Raw genomic sequence first — 20,279 nt, 5'->3', positions numbered from 1 at the left:
TATGTTATTTTATTTTATTTATTAACTTCATTATTATTAACATCATCCCGACAGCCATCCCAAACTCCAATAATTTCTAAACCCTTCTGTATTTTCTTTATAATAAAACAACATACTTTATTCTAGGGTGTTTTGAATGGTTGCCATTTGGTTGCAAAGGTTTTCTGAGAGATGTCAATCAATTTGCATTACTTATTACATCTTACATAATAAAAAAGTAATAAAAACATTCATTTAATATAAAAAAGATTTTTAACTGCATTATTATAAATACAAAACTATATGTTTTAGTGCTTGACCATAAAAAAAGGTTATTTGAAAGTAATAAATTTGATGTTTATTTATGTAAAGGTATAATATAAGATCAGGCAGTACAGTTAAATATTTGCCCTATAATGGTATAACACTTTATTCTAACAAAGCATACATGTAGTGTTTTATGGTTATGACTCTGTAAAGGTTTTCCTGCGAACCTGTCAACGGAACAACATTATCCATTTCCCTTCCATTGTCCCTACATGACAGCGCTCTCCAGATTTGAATGCAGGCCAGAAACCTGACCACAGCGTGCCTGAGGAACCTTAGAAAACAGCTCTCTGCACACTAGACTACAATGCTGACATTTTGAATGGAGCGTCAATAGGCAGGAACGTGCCGGCTTTGCATGCATGGCAAAGCAGACACAAAAGAGAGGCATGGCAATATAATTAACATTTAGAGGGAAAAAATGCAGTATGAGACATTGAGAGCACAAACACGCACAAAGACGACAGCCGGCGCAATAAAAGGCCATGTTGACAATACATCTCAACCTGATGGAAGGAAAAAATAAAAAAGGAAGTGTTTTTATAAAGCCAGACTTAGCCGGTGCGGCTCTTACCATAAACATGCATGAGTCAAAGCATATGTCACATAAGCTGTAGCAATTACAGCAGAAAACACGTTCGCTTTAGAACAACAGTGACATGTGCCGCCGTTGCCATAGTAAGATCAATCACTACACTCTCTATTGATCTACGAGCTGATGGCTGCATTAATTAGGACAGTTGGGAACAATTACTCCATTAAATCAAAACATCCACAAATGCTCACAAAAAAGCAAAACCCCCAGGGTACGTTCATTAATGTGATCAATTTGATTCACAGGATGGAGTAGACCTTCACTCACCTTGAACTCTGACCTCTTAGGCTAAACTGATAATTGTCACAGAAGAAAAGATCGATGATCACAGACAAAAGGCCTGTCACGGTTAAATGGAGGACTCGCAAATGAAGGAGTTAAACAAAAAGGGAAAACAAGGAAATAAAAGAACTTTTATTTAATGTAAAACATTCACGTTTTAACATTTCCTAAATGTTTATGAGCCTCGGTCGCCCTCTACTCAAAAAAGGCACCGGTGTCTTATTTTGGATGTTTTCCGCTACCTCACGCATTTTTTTCTCTGTAAAGCGAAGACCTAGAGTTTGTTGTGATTGACAGGCCAATTAATTTGCCAGTCTTAGTCTAGAGTCGAAGTCACAGAGCTGTAATCAGACGGGTGCGGATGCGATTCTATCAAAACCATGGGTTACCTTGCGCTGGGCTGCAGCTCCTTCCTTTCCTAAAGAAATTTGGAGACATGCATGTCATTATGGAAATGATTACATATCTATGTAATACAATTACAGCCAGGTTCACAAACAAAAACATTGTAGTTAATTCTCCGGTTCATTGTAGTTCTCCATTTTGATGTGAATAATATATAATAGTTTTGTTTATATATTACACTTCTCTTGTGTAATTTTGGTTTAATATTTGGTTTTTGTATCACTAATACCCTGGACTTTAACTTGGCGCTGCAACACCTTGTGCCTTGTGCATTTTAATCAAGCCAATGTGCCACTGCTGGAAATACTAAATAATTTTTTCATTACAGACAAATGCTCATAAATACAAAAGCTGCAGCACAAAACAAATGCATCGCTTGGCATGTTTCCTCCACGTGTCAGAAGCATGCACCTGTCTTTCATTCCCGCGTTTCTTCCCTGCTGTATTTGCAACCTGTTCAAAAGTAACTTCCTGCTTCTTTTGAGTTCTCATCTCCATATTGCATGTCTTTGAGTGGAGCCATGTTCTATGCTGTGTGAATTGTGAACAAATGAAAGAGCTCCCTCAGGCCCTGCTGCTCGGTCTTATTCTTGGCACTTCACCATCATGAATTCTCACAGAAGACGGATTCCAAAAGCAGAAATGGAGAGAAAGAAGGAAGAAGGGGGAAAAAAAGAGGGCAGGGAGAATGTAATTGAACTGCCATGAAAAATTAGCATCACCTAGCTCCTAAACCAGCTCTATGAGGTACTTAGTGAAAAAAGGCCATTTGGACTTCAAACCATAGTATCAACTGCCAGATTTTATGCCACCTTTGTTTACGAGCCTGAAATTGATTTATGGAGGAGGAAAAAAAAGAACGAAATGAAGGATCTGTGTAGTAATTGACCCTATGGCGGTTCTGGTACGGATGCACACGATTGGTCAAATGTGAAATCCTTATTATCTCATTTAATCAAGATGGATGAGGAGATGGCTCAATATCATCTGAGCCCAAGAGGCCAACATGGAATGACATAAAAGCATCGAGCCCTACCTGAAGTCCCATTAGGACCAAAACAACACAACCGGCCAATGAAAAGACATCTTGTACATCTGTGGGCTTTTAGAACAAATTTGGACGGATGGTTTTTGGATGGTGCTTCATCTGAAGCGGCTTTGGCTGAGGATTTCATTAGCTGCAATGGGTCAACAGATCCTGCTAATGCTTCCGTCGGATGTTAGCGCCCTCTTAACACAACCCTTCATTGAGCAAAGAAGTTCTCCTTCGCCTACGTGCACCTGGATACAGACAAAGTGGATGTTTAAAGCACTACAAACGCCCACGTGTTTCGGCAATCTGTGGAAATATTCACAGCGCATCCAGACCAAGCAGGCAGAGAGAGACTTTCTTTGTTTTGGCTTTTAATGCAGTCAACACTGCTGCAAAGCTGACAGCAGCTTTTTATTCACTCACCACCTCATTTCAGAGAACAATGAGGATCATGAAAATTGTAGGGACCGCTAATTGACTGGCTTAGATGACTGGCGTGAGGCGCTAGCGCCGCTTGTCTGCTATCTGCTAACTTGTGCGCACACACACGCAACACTTTCTCTCTTGTTCTGTCAATGGTAACACTAAGGGCCCTCTGATGACAAAAACGTGCCAGAGACAGCAATGACAGGAGCTCAATTAATATCATAGCAGCGGTAGTTTAAAAGACAAGAGCACCTATCCGTTTACTCCGGACAATGCTGCTGACAGGTTAAAGCAATTACACTGAGGGGATCAGATAATTGGATGTTTTGTATACTAAAGCAGGGGACAGGGTATTTATATTGCACATACAGATTTACGAATCATTTGTGTTATTTAGTACATGGAAAATTTATTCAAAATGACACATTCCGCCCCTTATTTACTGACCCTCGTGTCATTCTAAACCTGCATATTATATTATTAAAGAAAAATTATTTGGTGATTTTTTTTTAGTTCATTCAAATGATAGCCCATAGTAAACATATCAAGCAAATAAATAAGTATAACTAAATAAACGAACAGAATGAATATATTTCTTCTGTAATATTTACAGCAAAAAAACAGCAGCTGTTAGTGCCGGAATTTGACCAAAAAATACAGTAACTAAATTTAAGGGTTTCAGAAATACACTGATAACCACCATATGTAGGTGGTGATACATAAGCTCATTATGTGTCATTCACACAAGCAATAAATACCATAATGGTGAGACAAACTGAAATATGCAATAAACATTTTTAACAACATTACATGTAACATACATCCCTAATAAACATAACTGATATGAAATAAAACTAAGAAAAAGAGTTTATTTACTGTTTTTAAAGTGCACCTTTCATAAAGATCTCTCTAAAAGGTCTCTAAAGCTGCGTTTATGTAAATATTTTGTGTGTTAACAATACACTGACAGCATCTAAAATGCTTAATGTTATATGTGAATACCTATGAATACTAATGAGATCAGGCTGGCCATGGAGAATGCCAACGACATTACAATATACAAAAAAAAAAAAGTTGGGTAACACACTAACTACTATGACTTTTCTTTCAATACATTTTCAAATTGCTGCTTATTATTAGTTAGTAAGGTAGTTGGTAAGTTTAGGTATTAGGTAGGGTTGGGTAAGATTAAGAATGCAGAAAAAGGTCATGTAGAATAGGACACTAATATGTGCTTAATTAGCACTAATAAATGGCTAATGTACTAATATGCATGCTAATAAGCAACTAACAGGTGTAACAGTTATCAAAAGTCTTATCAAAATATATGTAAAGATTATACCAAAACTTTTCTTTTTTTGTGCTCCGTGCAGACAGACTTAAGATTACAGGTTTTCGAACGGCATGAATGTGAGTAAATACTACTGCTTTTATGTAAACTGTTCTTTTAATCTAATCATGGCAAACTCTGGAGAATCCTCTCTCGCCGAGACAGATGTGTAAATCAGTTCAAATCAAAAAAACAGCCAGCACATATTAACAAATGAAAGCGAACGGAAACAAACTGCTTTGAAACCACACCACACACACAGATGCTAGAGCTCAAAAGCCTGGCCTCAGGTGACTAAAGTCTTTAATAATACACTATGTGATACCATAATCCATTTTGAAAATTTTTTTTTTTCAAGTGCTTCAGTCATAAATCCTCCATTATCCTTTCTGCCTGTCTCTCTCACCCCCATAAAATGTCATTTCTGTCAGTCGATCAGCTGCAAGAAAGGGTACAGTTTGTTTAAACAATACATCATCACATACACTGACATATGTGAGCCATCCCAGCGGCTTAGACACAAATAGAAACAGCTAACAATATAAATATTCTTCAAGAAGTAAAATATTCTTTGATGTTCAACAATAACATATAACAACATAGGAATCTGAAATGATATGAGCAGAGTAAATATAATGACAGAATTTACATTTTAGGTTGTACTATTCCTTCAAAGAGGTTTTAATCCCTATTGGGAACAAAGCCACGAGTTCTTTGACAGATAAAGAAGATGGGAAGTTTTGGTTTCTTTGGAGCGTCTCTACATTTGCAATTTAGTTCAAAGTTACAGACCTTTTTTATCTAGTGTTTCATTATTACCTTGCCTTTTGTTCCTGCGTATATAAATTGAAAATTCTGAAAGAAAAAAACAACAAAAAAAAACAACAAAAGCCATCCTTGTAACTTGTCCTCTCTCTTTACCTGAAGACGACATATTCGGCAACGGGCAGAGTGGAAAAAGAAAAAACTTTGAAAAGGTTTTCATCATCTCTTACTGAAGATGTATGACTGGCGTAACATGAGAAAAACAAATTCCCAATGGAGCGGGTTATCAATATTCAACAAGTGTATGGTAACTGTCCTCCCACTATACCCACCGGATCCGCCTGCCCATGACTCTAAAGATCACTAAGGATGACGTGCTGCACATCAGCAATGAAGGGATGCGGTGAAGGAAAAAAAGAGGTGAAAATATGGCCCAAGCGTCTCCGCAGAGTCTCATTACACCACTCGCTCGTTTCATTTTCTCCTCTGTATTTTCATTTTCCCTTTTAGCTCTTTGTGTTGGGGGGGTTTTTGAAGCCATCAGAGGTTGAAAAGAGAAAAAAAAAAACTTCACACCAGCACAGAAACACAAGCAGCTTTTTCTGACAAAATCCAATGGATTTATGACAGTTACAACTAAAAAACAACCTCTTTAGATAGCCCGTCTTTCTCTCTGACTTCAGACGAAGACACACCAATTTAAAGGTAGCATACAGAGGGCAGGGCCAGGTCAAGCTTGACCATCTGCCTCAAACGATTTAGCCGTCATTCACAGCGAGACCAATTTCCTGTCACCTGTGGCCATTTATTATAAAGTTATTACAATTAAAATCACCATGGATGATCTAGAGATAACTTGCGTTACACAAAACAATAGTGGGGCATCTGTCATTTACTCACCCTCATGTCGAAACCAATATAACTGTCTTTTTTTTCTTTAAATTTGGGGGGGTGAATATAAAATGAACGTCAATGAGCTCCACTGTTGTTTTCTATCTATCATTAAAAAGATATCTATCTGTCCATCTATCATAGAATTAAAGTCATAAAGGTTCGGAATGATATGAGGGTGAGTAAATGATGACAGAACATTCTGTCTGTAATTACTCATCGTCATGACGTTCCAAACCCCTAAGACCTTTGTTCATCTTCAGAACACAAATTAAGACATTTTTAATTAAACCCAAGAGCTCTCAGTCATTCCATAAACCACCGATGCCACATGGACTATTTTAACAATGTTCTTGCTATGTTTTTGGACTTGGGAACATTGCATTTGTATTACTGGCTGTGAAAGGTCAGAGAGTACTCAGATTAAATCCAACATATCTTAATTTTGTGTTCTGAAGATGAACGAAGGTCTTACAAGGTCTGATGATGTTAATTTCCAGTGTTAAAAATCAATGTCAGCGAGTTGACATAATGGACACTGGTGACGAGTTGAGATCCTATTTCCAGTCCTTGCACGTTATTTCCATTTTGATTAAGGGCGGATGACCACGAGGAGCCGAGAGTGATCAAACAAAGGTATAATATATTTATACCTCTTCAGCTGACCATAAAGAGGCAGTAGTGCAAATCAATGGGCATGGGTCAGGAAAAGCTTTAGCATTAATGCTAAGGCAAACAGGCGTGCATGCATTTTATTCCTTAACATTTCATTTGTCTCATAATTCCCCATTTTACATTTTACAAGTTGTCACTTGTATTGTTGTCATGTTTAATAAGATCGTCTTAGACGCTCTGAAAAACAATACAGTGATGATGATGAAAACTAAGACTTGTGCACTTCTATCAGGTAAAATTAAAATACTGATGCAAAGATTGTTTTTTGTTTTGATTAAAGGTTTAATTTGCTGAAATAAAAGTTGCATTCACCATTACATCCCTAACGCTTGATAATTTTCATCTTCAAAACACAAATGTAGCCTAATTATTTAATAAAATCTGAGAAAGTTCTGCCTCTTCAATAACAGTCTACACAAATGCATAAAAAATTCATGAAGCGATTGTAAAACGAATCCATATGAATTGAGTAACTTATTAGATATTTTCAGAAGAGACTTGATTCGCTTTGTTTCGATAAACACTGAATTTAGTCTTTTTATTCACCTGAATGAGATCATCAGCTCGTTAACAGACAGATCCATGAACTGAACAAATGAGCTGATGATTTCTTTCAGGTGTGTTAAATAAGGAAGGCATGCAAAATGTGCAGAGCAGGGGGTCCCCAGGACTGGAATTGAGAACTAAGGCAACCGTGTCTCATTAGAAAATTTGGACAGTACTTCTCAATTCCTATAGATTAATTTTAGAACGTCTTTACAAATGTGTAGAATGTCTTTACGAACTTGAAGCATCAAAGTGTTAGCTGTGTGGACTTAACCCTAAAAAGTAACCCTTTATAGCACATTTCATTATTAAGAGTTACTATTTTATGCATTTATCATTGCACATAATGATGACCTTTTTCTTTTAAGAAATTGTAGTTTTTTTGCTGTTTACGGAATTGAATGCAACCATCAATAACCTTGACAAAAAAAAAAAAATGAGAGCATCATGTATTTTAATTACAGAGATATTTAAAGTTGATAGTATTTCTACAGCCAGTATTTTGAAGTCTTTTGACCTGTAGACTTCAAATGAGTGAATTTTATCTTTGTTTGTTAAACCCTTTATTTAAAAATTTATTGATTAGTTTGATAGTTTGAAACACCTTTCATCTCAGATAGAAATAACTTTATATATAAACTTTTTTTTTAATTTTACAGTACATTTGAATCAGATTCCAGAGGTATTCAAACTGATGAACATAAATACAAATTTAGAAATGACAGCATGGGGCTATAAAACAGACTAAGGGGCAATAAGATCCGGGTCAAGTGTGAAAACAGCAAGAAAAGTGTCACACAAGAATGATACCTATACAAATTTCACACTATTCTCTTTAATGGTTATAGATTTGAGGATCCCGCAGGGTGACAAAGTACCTCAGTCCTGCTGAGCAGTTTTTATATTCTCGTTCAGAAGCTCCTTAAATCATTCGAAGGCCTGAGAGAGCTTGCCAAACAGTGTTTTGGATGACTGTTTCAAAGTTTCCTGTGAATGAATTTCCAGTCTCCTCAGCCTCTGACCTCTACACGGACCTCATTACTGAAGTTGGCATGTCTGATCTTTGACCTCAGTTCCTCTGAGTCTCTACCAACTTTAAATGAGGCTTATTCATATATCTCATACATTTTCTCTCTGTGAATGGACATTCAGTGTGGCAGACCACCCTAAAGCCCCATTAACACCAAGAACGATAACCATAATGACAACTATTTTGGACTTCACACCAGTGGACCATACGGTTCTATTTATTTAACAAGCACACGCTGAGGTTATGTCGTTTGCCACTTTAAATGCTCAAATTCTTTAAAGTTGGGTGGCTTTAAAACTGGCTCTTGGTGGGGGTTTTTTGTTGTTGTTTTTTTAATCAGCAGCTAGAAAATAATTTTCTGAAAGTGATTGCAACCAGATATGTAACATCTTGGCAAACTGCAGCACTAGCAGTGCACAATAACTTTGTTAAAGCTTCTCAGATTGAATCTTTCTGCATAAGACTTGCCTTAACAAAGCAAAAGCACAAACACTCAACACTCAAGACTGAGAAAGGTTCTTGGAAATTGCGTTTAGTACGAAGCAATGCTCTCTATACATCGTGCCTTTCCCTGTTTTGGCCCTAAACGAGCATTGCTGACACACCAATTAATCAGGCCACTTGTTTACCACATTAAGAAGCTTTCGCACAGGCATTTCTCTTGTGTGAGACGAGTCATGCGGGGTAGAGACAGAGAATGTGAAAAAGAAAAAAAGACAGGCAGAGGAGTGGAGATTCATCTCTTCGCGGCGGGTAACGGCGCAAGATTTACGATCCGCACAACACTCGCCACATTTCCCTGTCCCTGCCAGACGACAACTGCTTCATTATCATTTTAAATTGGGCTTTTTGTTTCCGGCGACATGAAAACAGCGGCAGGGTAATTGAAAAGTAAACTGCCGTTCGCCAACGACCTCTACACAGCATCCTAATCTTCACACAGCAGAGAAGACAAGAGAAAGAGAGAGTGAGTTTCTACAAATAGGGTATAAAAAACTCGAAATATTAAGCCGAATTAAAAAAAAAAAATGCTTAGTGAACAGAGCCTTAACATTCACCAAGAAATTTACTTTCAACTTTGCTAGAGGTTAAAATTTGACCGCCTCAGGTTGATGATCAACACTTATTTTATATGCTTTATTTAATTTTAAAAAATTATAAAAATTATGATGTTTAAAATTTTTCCAAGCTACTCAAATATCTACCTTAAATTTACAATCTTTGTTTTAGAAACAATATATTAATGACATTACATAAGACTTAAGTTAAAAAAATGGGAATGGATAAGTCGATAATCAACATGTGTCACTTGTTTTATATGTGTTTGTTTTTTTTTGTTTTTTTTAATTCTTTTGTAATTTTATGGTATTCTCTAAAGAGATTATTTTGGTACATCATATTTAAATAAAATTCATACAATTGTAAAAATTGGAAATGGATAATAGGTTTGGATTATAGTTATTAACTAAAAAATTATTATTATATAGATTTTTCTGCATCCAAAAAAGTTTATTATATATATAAAACATAACCCATTTTTCTTTCATTTTTAATTTTTCTTTTAATAATCATTATATTATATTACATTACATATACATATATATATATATATATATATATATATATACACATATATATATATATATATATATATATATATATATATATATATATATATATATATATATATATATACATACACACACACACATATATATATACACACACATATATATATTTATTTAATTTAATTTGTTTTATGAAACCCTTTTAAACTGCTTTTTAGAGTAAACAAAATAAACAACGTTTGAAAACAGGCAAAAGAGGCCGCATGAATTAATATGTACATTTTAAGTCAGTCAGTGGGCATTTATGTAAATGAATGCAAAAGCTGTGCCAATGAATGATTGTGAAAACCTGGTGAGCGAGAGAGAGGAGAGAGAGAGAGAGAAAGAGCGAGAGAGAGAGAAAGAGAGGGAGAGAAAAAAACAACACAGAGGACTAAGTAGTGACAGCAGGGGGACGCGCCAGTGTGCCTGGAGGTGGCAGTGTGCATTAGTAAAAGTGTCTTGTCTGCAGGCCAGGTGTATTCATGACCATTTTACACAGCCCATTTCCTCCTTAGTCACTCCTCACAGCACAAAGCCGCAGAAGAAGTCCTGTTATTACAGGAGCTGTTAGCCAACACATCCTCAGCGCCAGGGCTCACGTCTGTTCGTCTCGGTCCCCCCGCAGCCCGACAGTCGGCCGAGGAGAACTGTACGAGGAGGTCTGAAATAAATAATTGACACAGCCGGTTTTCGGATTGGGCAGGGCGTCGGAGAAAGGCTAAGATTAGCCACCGTTGCTCCTGACAGATGGGAGGCAGTTGTCAGAGGTAGGAGAGGAGCAGAGGAGGATCAAATGTCAGCTCATTACAAACTCGCATTGCGCTTTTTGCACCTAACATCCATTTAACCTTTCACCTCCGCTCACATGCCTCATGCATACCGACACCAGCGGCTCCTTTATCGAAGAAAGGTATCATTTACTTCAGCGTTCTCAATGCAATAACTGACGCCAACATCTACAAACACAAAACACTAGCTTCAAATACATGCCATGTGATATCTTTCTGATTTCATTGTCAAACAAACATCAAAATTCAGAGCAATAATTAACATGCTCTCTAATTTGCCTGTCACTGATATGCCCTAAAGGATGTTCTCAATGACAATAAAATGTGACCCATTGGCCAGAATAAATATTATCATCACAGATACTGCTCATTTGCTTGCAGTTTAGGGTTTTTAAGAATTAGAGACTGAATGTGGAACACATTAGCAACGTATATTAAGAGTTTAATGAATGTTAAAATACTGAAGGATCTACCTGCTCTTAATTGAAGTCTTGGGAGTCGTGCTAAAGACAGACAGCGTTCATTAGGATAGTAGACTTGTTTGAGCTGAAGGCTAACTCATTAATTTCTGAGGACATGTGCCATCAACATATAAAATAGCTTCTGGCAAGTAAACAATGAATTGCATGTATCGCATGACAACAAACACAACACCAGCTCTCCAACCAAACACAAACCTGAGGCACTCACTCTTTCTGAATTTGAGCAGCTGCTATCCTATGCAGGTCTGTGTATAGCTGAACACACATAGAAAGGACCTTTACCTTGCAAAATTATAATCATAACATAACAAGTGAACTGCTTATTACAAATCCTGTCCTGTCCTTAAAATACTTCTAAAAATAATCATTGGAAAAACTTATTATTGCAAAAAATAAATCTTAAAAGGTTTATCTATAGACTGTTGATTTGTCCAGTATATGCACTTAAAAAATAAATTAAATAAATAAATATGCAGTTATTTGCAACATAAAAATATTGCATGTACTTCATTTCGAGAGCATATAATTTCATAACGAAATTTATAATATCAAGCAATTTACATTACAGATTCACACAGGCATACATATAAACTGAAAGCATAGTTGATTTGCAAGGCCACAGACCAGAGTTAATGCAATATTCAGGAGTTATTTTATGCTATAAATGAAAAGAGCTCCAAGAAATCAAAACTTAACATTTGTAAACAGAATTATTTCACTTCAGTCAGATGAAAAAAAATGAAGTGGCTAGAACAGCTGTGCAGTCAGTGTAGCTTCTAGTTTAAATGCCTACCATATGTGTTTGTTTATAACGTTATTAATCTATTAAAACAGCTTGCAGTTCAATTGGAACTGGTTGAACCGGTTGATGTTGATTTTAGTTAGCTGAACAGTAAACAAACAGCTTTTTGTTTTCAATTCCCCCTCTTCTAGGTCAGAGAGAATTGCCATCGATTTCAACCAGTTACAGCTTTGGTGCAGTCCAAAGTGAAGAAATGCCACCGCTTGATCAAATCACCCGCTAATAGACCAAAAACATCTTAATACTTTATGATTTAATGTTCTGCAACTGGTTCGAAAAAAGTTCAGTCCAACCTTCATCGTATTCATCTGTTTTAGCTTGAAGGATCAGAACACTGAGATTAGCAATGAATTCTATTTCAAGTTTCCATCAAACATCAGCGTAGGAGAATCAGAGGTCTCTATAGGATTATGAGTTCTGCTTCAGACGTGACACAAACACGCACTGGCTAGAACTGACCGAACAGACGTCGGGAAAATCACGCTCTTTTCATCCACCGTGCCCCATAAAATAACAACCTGACGTGGGTTTAGAGTACTTTTTATGTGGATATGTCGCCTTTTGTCCTTTTTAAAAAATACCCTCAGTGTTTTGATGCTTCCTTTATTTATGACTACAAAGAACAGCATTGTGGGAGTGAGGAGAAAAATAATACTTGGCAAACCTTCTTAAAGCGTGCTTTTGTATTTTTTTTCCTTAATAAAACCCCTATTCAGCACAGGGGTGACAGATAACAGGCTGTTTGTATACACAATAAACCGACATATTCTACATTCGCCAGGCTTTGATTCTGGAGCTCTGATAACTTGCATGCATGAGCTATCAACTGAAGCCTGAAAAATCAGTCTTTACAGTCCCCTAATGAGCTCATAGCCAGGCCCAATCTCAGAGTGTGATGCGAATCGCTGCGCTAACCATGCGGGAGAGCAGTCTCTAAAGAGACACAACAGTAGCGGCTTTAGAAAAAGAAGAAGTTTGAAAAATCCATCATCAGCCACCCTACACCAGTGCTGAACTGTGAGCGACCTCGGAGGGCTGACCACAGGGAAGCAGAGAACAATATGCTCGCTGGCTTTTTCTGTATGCTTTGCCCTGCGTCCTTCCGTGTTGTTTTTTTGGCCGCCTCATGCCGGGTGGAATGACGGACGCGGTGCAGAAGGTTGGGGTGTCAAATCCATCACGGCTGGCTAAAAGAGGGGGGCTGACGAGGAGTAAGGTGGTCAGCAGTTTTTGCTAGATCCATCATGCAGTCGGTCGCACTCGGAAAAAGGCATCACAAATGAGATTGAAAGGAGGAAGCCAGAAGGATGTAATCATGGAGAGTTAAATCAGCGATTATTGACACACTAGAGCCAATATGGCAGCTCTTGTCTAGGGTATTCAATACAGAAGATTGTATGTTTGAAGCAGTGATTAGAGGATTTTGAAGAACACCAAAAAAAAAACACAATGTACAAGCGACATAAAAAACGAACACATGAAATGTACGAAATAAATCAAATAAACTAAAAAAAACAAAAACATTTACAAGCCTTCACTGTACATTTTACAGTATAAAACTGTAATTTACAAACAAGAACATTTGAAAACCACACATAAAATGGTGGAAATAACCATGTCAAAGAAAATTGGATGCGCTATACATTTATTTGAGCAGAAAATCTTTGTCAGCTCAACAGCGTTTTTTCCATAATATAGAGAGAGAGTGTATGTGTGGTTGCCAGTTTGGAAAGCGTACTGTAGGTAAACCACTGGGCAGAAAATGTATCAATTTAAGAAAGCTCTGTGAAATCACAAATAAGAAGCATTCAAATGTGTCCACCCTTTTCTAAAATACGCAGAACCAATTTTGCATTTAGTAGCATTTATATGCAGCAAAGTTTTTTTCTATTTCTCTCTAGTGAATATATGCTCTCTTGATTTGTGTGTAAGTACAATTCTGATAAATGGAATAGAAACAATAATAATAATAATAATAAAGACAATTATCATATTATACCAGCAATAATAGGATTTTGCTGTGATTTTTGCATTTAACCATCATCATGCATCTCTACTAGGATACTAGAAGAAGCATGATGTTAATGACTTTTAAGTAAATTAACTAGAAAAAAGTCTCAAACAAAAGTACTGAACAAAATGTTTCTTTTTTCCTCCTGTATTTCAGTTTGAAGGAACCACCACGCCGTTCCAGATCATTCCGCCCCAATTCAACCTCTTGTTCGAAGACAAACTGAATGGAGTACGAAATGGTACTGTAGCTCTTTGAGTCATAAAGAGGAAGTCTTTATGTGAGGGGAATGAAGGAGAACTCCACAGGAACCCAACCCCCTGCAGATGATCCAAATTAGAATTGTATACATGTTCTGGGGGGGATGCGTTTTGGCTGTATGTGGCATTGTAGGCTTGTAGAACAGCACTATTCTTGGCAGATACACTAAGAATATAACAATGCGTCATTTTTTTACTTGTATTGTTTTAGTGAGTCCTTATGCAACAAAACTGACAGCCATCGACACTCATGCATGACAAACAAATGTGACTTCAATGCAGAAACAGCAACAGGAAAGCACACACTCAGCATTTCGTCCTGATTAGCTGTGTTTAACGCAGCTGAAAATGGCCTACATTTTCCAACCTAGAAAATGGAGCTCTGGCTGCATATACTGTATACTGTTAACCAGAGTATTTTATAAATAAATCATTGTTTCACTGGCTTTCAATGCTACAGCAAGCTACAGGATCATTTGTCAAGCAAAACAGACAAGGAGACTGGGGCAAGAGGCCAAGGAGCCAGCATGGGCTTCGACCTCTGACACCAGCAAAGCAGGACACTGCCCAGAGAACATCACACCACAACATACTAACAAGACGGGCATTTGAATTTACAAAGTCATTCAGTGATGATTGATAGTATCATACATTTATAATTGGGTCTGCTGCACTGTGCTGTCTTCATGAGGATTCTGGACTAATGGATACAGTTTCACTTTATTTTGATAGCCCACTTTAGACAATCTACTAACTATAAGCCACTTTGTAACTACATGTCTACCATCTCTCAGAGTAGACCGTTAGTGTAGGTTTAGGGTTAAAAGAATGAGTGGATACGTTTCTCATCAGTATGTTGTATGTTGTGAACCCTTCAAAATAAAGCGTTAGAAGATTATAAACGGACAATCTACTAATACTGCTAATGACTGCTAGTTGACATGTAGTTGCTTACTGTTAGTAGAATATGTAAAGTGGACTATCGAAATAAAGCGTTACCATGGATGCTGTATGGAATATTAACCAATATAAAGCTTGGGGTTTTGTATGACTGTTTGACATCAACAAAAACAGCATGAAGTCTGCAATAAATTAAAATTTAGATTACACTTTATATCAAGGTCCAACTCACGCTAGTAACACACCATTAACTATGACTTTTGCCTCAGATGAATTAATTTGCTGCTTATTAATAGGTTCACGGTAGTTGTTAAGCATAAACTTTCAATATTTTAATAATAGGCATACCAATAAGCAACTAGGCAGTCATTAGTGAGAACATTTTAACAGTTCTTATTGTGAATATTTCGTTTATTCATTCATTCACTCATTTTTCATTATTTATTTAATTTTCATTTATTTTACTTGATTTATTTATTTTTGGACCTCGTAATGTTTTATCAAGATATTATAACTCAACCTACTAGCTAAAAAAATTTTTTAAGTAAATGAAAATAATAAATAGGTATTTTGTCATGTGCAGTCCGTGAGGTAAAAGCAGAATGTATAGAATAATGAGTAATTGAGTAGTCTCAATTACATGCTCAAAGATTCAAAAAATTATTTCTTTAGAATAACACACACAGAGTATAAGATCAGGAACATTTAAGACAGTTAATGGGTTCTATTTTGTTGTCATGCCGTCTTTAAGACGAATAAGAATGCAATAAGCAATGTCACGCACTTGAAAAACAAAAAAAAATTAAAAATCCTCTAATTGTGACAGAGCAAAATGACCTCAACTGTAACAAACAGCTTTAGCGGCATAGCGGGCTTTGAATGCTTTGAAAGCTTCATTTAAGTCAGGCTCATTAACGAGCGCTCAGGCAGCAGAAAACAAACAGGTATGTAGCGCTAATGCTTTCATGTAGGAAGAAAGTGGGAAGAAAAAAAAGCAAAGAGGAAGAGAGGGAGAGTTGTTCTTAATTGCACTTCAAAATGGCAGCAGCTGGCAGACTGCAACAAAAAGTAGCCTGAAGTCATAATGCATATCATAGTCAGGCAGAAAGAGACATTGACAGCAACCAAAAGAGAGTGAAAGGGAACACCACTTTTATGAGCACGGCCAACACTGCGGGGGATCCTGATCTATGTATGCCCTCTTTATATATATATATATAAAAAAAGACTATTAACAGCAATAAGCTTTCATGTCCCGGTGCCTCGGGTGTGTGTTTTGACAGGGGAGATGAGTCCCAGACACAAACATGTTTCCTGCTGTGAGCTCGGAGACGAGCACATCTCAGAACTGCACCCTCGAGCTCAACGACTTCCACCGCAAAGACCCTGGCAGGTGGCCAGACACACGGCTGCAAACCCTCAAACCGACCCTCCTATAAAGTCTCACCTCTACAATACCAAACACAAACGCTTTATCCGAAATAAAGAAAACAGACAGATGAAAACGTATAATTGCTTAGCAAACAGTCGCTAATCTTATCCCACTCTAAACGCCTTGATCTGGCAGGAGGGTTTTATCCAACGGAGTGTGAGAACGCCGTCATTTATTACGTGTCTGAAATGTTCGCAACGCAAATACCCTTTGTGAGCCTCTCTGACACCGTGCCAGACGTTGCAGTGGTGCATAGATCAGAATTTGTGCTGCACCATCCTGCGCTTGACTAAGAGCTCACCCACTTAGAAGTTTTTGGGGTTTTTAGGCGGCTTTGAGAAAACCCAGCGTTTGTTTTTAAAACGTCTCGGTCACGTCATTACATATCTGTAGCGAACATTAATTATATGCAGTTAGGTAATATCCTGCCACAGCTAATGCCTCTGGGAGCCATTTGACTCTTCAAAAAGTTACCTGCTTATAACTTATCCGGATGGATCAATTTCACTGTGAAGGTAATGGGGTAATGTAATAATTACCTAAGCTTCTCTGTGATTTGAATTCTCTGAATTCTGAATGACTGTGTGCTCCCGTGCTGGTAAAGCTTACAGTGTCTTCCTTGAAAATGCCCTGCAAGATTAAGTACAGGTTATAGCTGTCCCGGGTGAACTGGTATACTGGTAAAACGCATGTGAATCATCTTCAAGCAGCTCATGTCTAAGCTGTAGGTTGTGTAACTGTCGTTCTACATCAGGCACTTCAAGTGTCTCAAGTGGCTGTTGGCCAGTGAGAAAACAAGAAAATAAAAAGTCACACTTCACTTAATCTCAAAGGGACAGCACGCTTTTAACACTTTTTTTTTTTTTTTTTTTTTTTTTGTGCTTCAAATAAGTGCTTTATACATTTAATTATTGAACTAAATAAAAGATTTCAAATTAATTTTGCTGTGGTCTAAAAAACTTGAAAGTGTACTTTAAACCTTTAATTTTTTTAGATATTGATTATTTATGCCTCAAACTGTTTATTGTTGAACTAAATAAAAGATTTCAAATTAAGTTTGCTGTTTGGTTCAAACGACTTCTTTAAAATCTACTTCAAACCTTGATCTTTTTTTTATCTAATAATGAAATTATACCTATTGTATAATAGAAGAACATTTTTACATTCCCAATGGACTGCCCAATTTTTTTATATATTAATGTTTTAAATAAGTGCTTTATACAGTTAATTACTGAATTAAATAAAAGATTTCAAATAAATTTTGCTGTGGTCCTAAAGACATTTATTACCAGTCAATTTTCAATAAAACATCAATAAATATACCTATTGTATATTATAAGAACATTCTATTTTATGTTAAAGGAAAGCCAGTTTGTGGCATTAATCTTTGTCTTTTGTACAACTTGTTCATCAAAAATAAAATATTTAAATTTAAATAAAGCAGTGGGAAAAGAAAAAAACTCAACTTAAGGTGTCGTTTACATGACAATTGCATTTTTGGGACTGAAAAAACAAGTTTCAAAGTGTACGTTTTTTTTAAAAAACCGCATGTACACACCCGGTAAAGGAGTATTTGACGGTAACGCCAGGCGTGTGTATAGCACGTGATAAGTATGTACACATGCCCAGTACGTGTTGATTTTCTCATCCCTCCAGACAAAATTACTTGCTCCTTTCACCCTGTTCCTTGTTTGCGTATATCTGTGCACAAAAGGCTATAGCTACGAATGAGTAGTAGAGCAACGGTCTAATCAGTCTAATGGCAAATGTCCCCTCCCGGATATGTGTAAAAGCAAATTGTTTTGAAAATGTTGTCATGTATACTGTATTTCATTGTTGTGTAAACGCAGCCTAAAATTATATACACACACACACACACACACACACACACACACACACATATATATATATATATATATATATATATATATATATATATATATATATATATATATATATATATATATATATATATATATATATATATATATATATATATATATATATATATATATATATATATACATATATATACATATATATATATACAAATAAATATTTAGTGTCCAAATATATATAATATAAATCATTCCAAATAAAATTTAGTGTCCAAAACAGAAATGAAATCATTCCAAATAATACCGAAATAAGCAAAGCTAGTGAGATCAGCAGGACAAATGCAGATGCATTAGACAAGTCCACCACTACATTTTTTACAGATGTTACTTATCCCTCCCAAGTGAAATGACGATAAACAGACATCCGTTGGACAGTAAATGTCCTTAAAATGTATCCTGTCCGAATAGAGCTTTAAGCAAGCATTACTCCCTCATATTCAAAAAGATAGCATTGTTTTCATTTGAAAGTAGCCTTTTTTTTTTTTGACATTTACTGCTGGTAAATATTATGAATCCCGAACATATGCTGTCCGAACACTTGAATTTGTGCATAAAAATCTCTTATAAACGTAACATTTATCTATTCCTAAAAATGTTAGGAATAGATGACTTCTCCAGGTCCTTTCCTACACTGAACCAAGGTGACCTAGGGAGAGAAATAAAATAATACTAAATGAAATACGGATTGGGCAACAAAATAACATGTCACACTCCTACAAGAAAATGATCAAGTGCAAAGTCACACACAAATCAGGTTATACCATGGCGAAGAGGGGGAGGAAATAAAGCGAGTTTTTATCTACAGTAGGTCATGGGGTCGGTATGTCTATGAAATAGCAAAACCGCAGTCACGCGTGTGTGAGCGTATGCATACGTAATCATGCGCCTTAATTGCGTGTGGGGGAAGCGGGGACTATAGAGCACAAATCTTACAAAACTTGTCGTGACAATATAATTAATCACAGCAGGAGTTTTAATAAATGCCCCGCACCGACGGCTGAACGGTCTACTGGGAGCTTATGTATTACATTTTAATTTGATTTCAACATATAATCATACTACAGCTTATAAACTAACCCCTTTCACAAAGTCACATTTCCAGCTTGGGGTCAGGTCACTTAGTAGAACAGCAGAAAGGTTTCCTATACGTCAAAAGTCTCTGATTGTAGCATTCTATTATGGTATTTGCGTTTTAACATCAAGAAAAATGCAATTTTCAGCTCATGAATTGCATATTAAAAGCAGAATATTTCATACCTAATGGTTTCCATTAGGAAGTGGCCGTTTGGTTGAGCTTAAAAAGGAAACATGAGAGTGTGAATGAAGCATCACTCATTTAGGCCGGCGAGTAAATGCCAGCATAGTTCAATACGGGATCATGCAAGAATCATTATGCAAAAGAATAGAGTAAAGCAGCACACACACACACACACACACACACACACACACACAGCCTCTCCTAATGACTGAAACTTCTCAATGCAAGAGCTACAATGTTTTCATCAATGACTAAAGCCGAGCACCTGGCTGCTCTAAGCTTTTTTTTCTCTTGCCTTTAAGCTCTTCGACTACGAAAAATATCATGCAAATGAGAGTAAAGGTTACATTCATAGTGAGTGACAAAGGCCCCATTTCAGGTCTCCGGCTCATCTTCCTGTAAAAGCCTGAACAAGGTAATCAGATCAGCCATTTAGAGGCAAGATTCCACTGCTGCTTGAGTCTGAGAGAAGCTTCGGTCCTCCATAGGTGCATAATGAGAGCCGTCTTGAAGAACTCATCATGGAGCAAACACACACACACACACATTTAGAT

The 20,279-nt window shown here is 36.7% G+C and overlaps 1 protein-coding gene across 2 annotated transcripts in view; it reads right to left on the bottom strand.

Annotated features, from left to right (window-relative positions):
* The window catches only part of macrod2 (mono-ADP ribosylhydrolase 2), a 460,723-nt gene that overhangs the window by 238,678 nt on the left and 201,766 nt on the right, over nt 1–20,279 (bottom strand). The gene's annotated exons all lie outside the window — the stretch shown is intronic.

This window comes from Puntigrus tetrazona, chromosome 13, assembly GCF_018831695.1.
Source record: "Puntigrus tetrazona isolate hp1 chromosome 13, ASM1883169v1, whole genome shotgun sequence".
Classification (NCBI taxonomy): Eukaryota; Metazoa; Chordata; class Actinopteri; order Cypriniformes; family Cyprinidae; genus Puntigrus; species Puntigrus tetrazona.
This window is presented reverse-complemented; position numbering and strand designations above follow the sequence as displayed.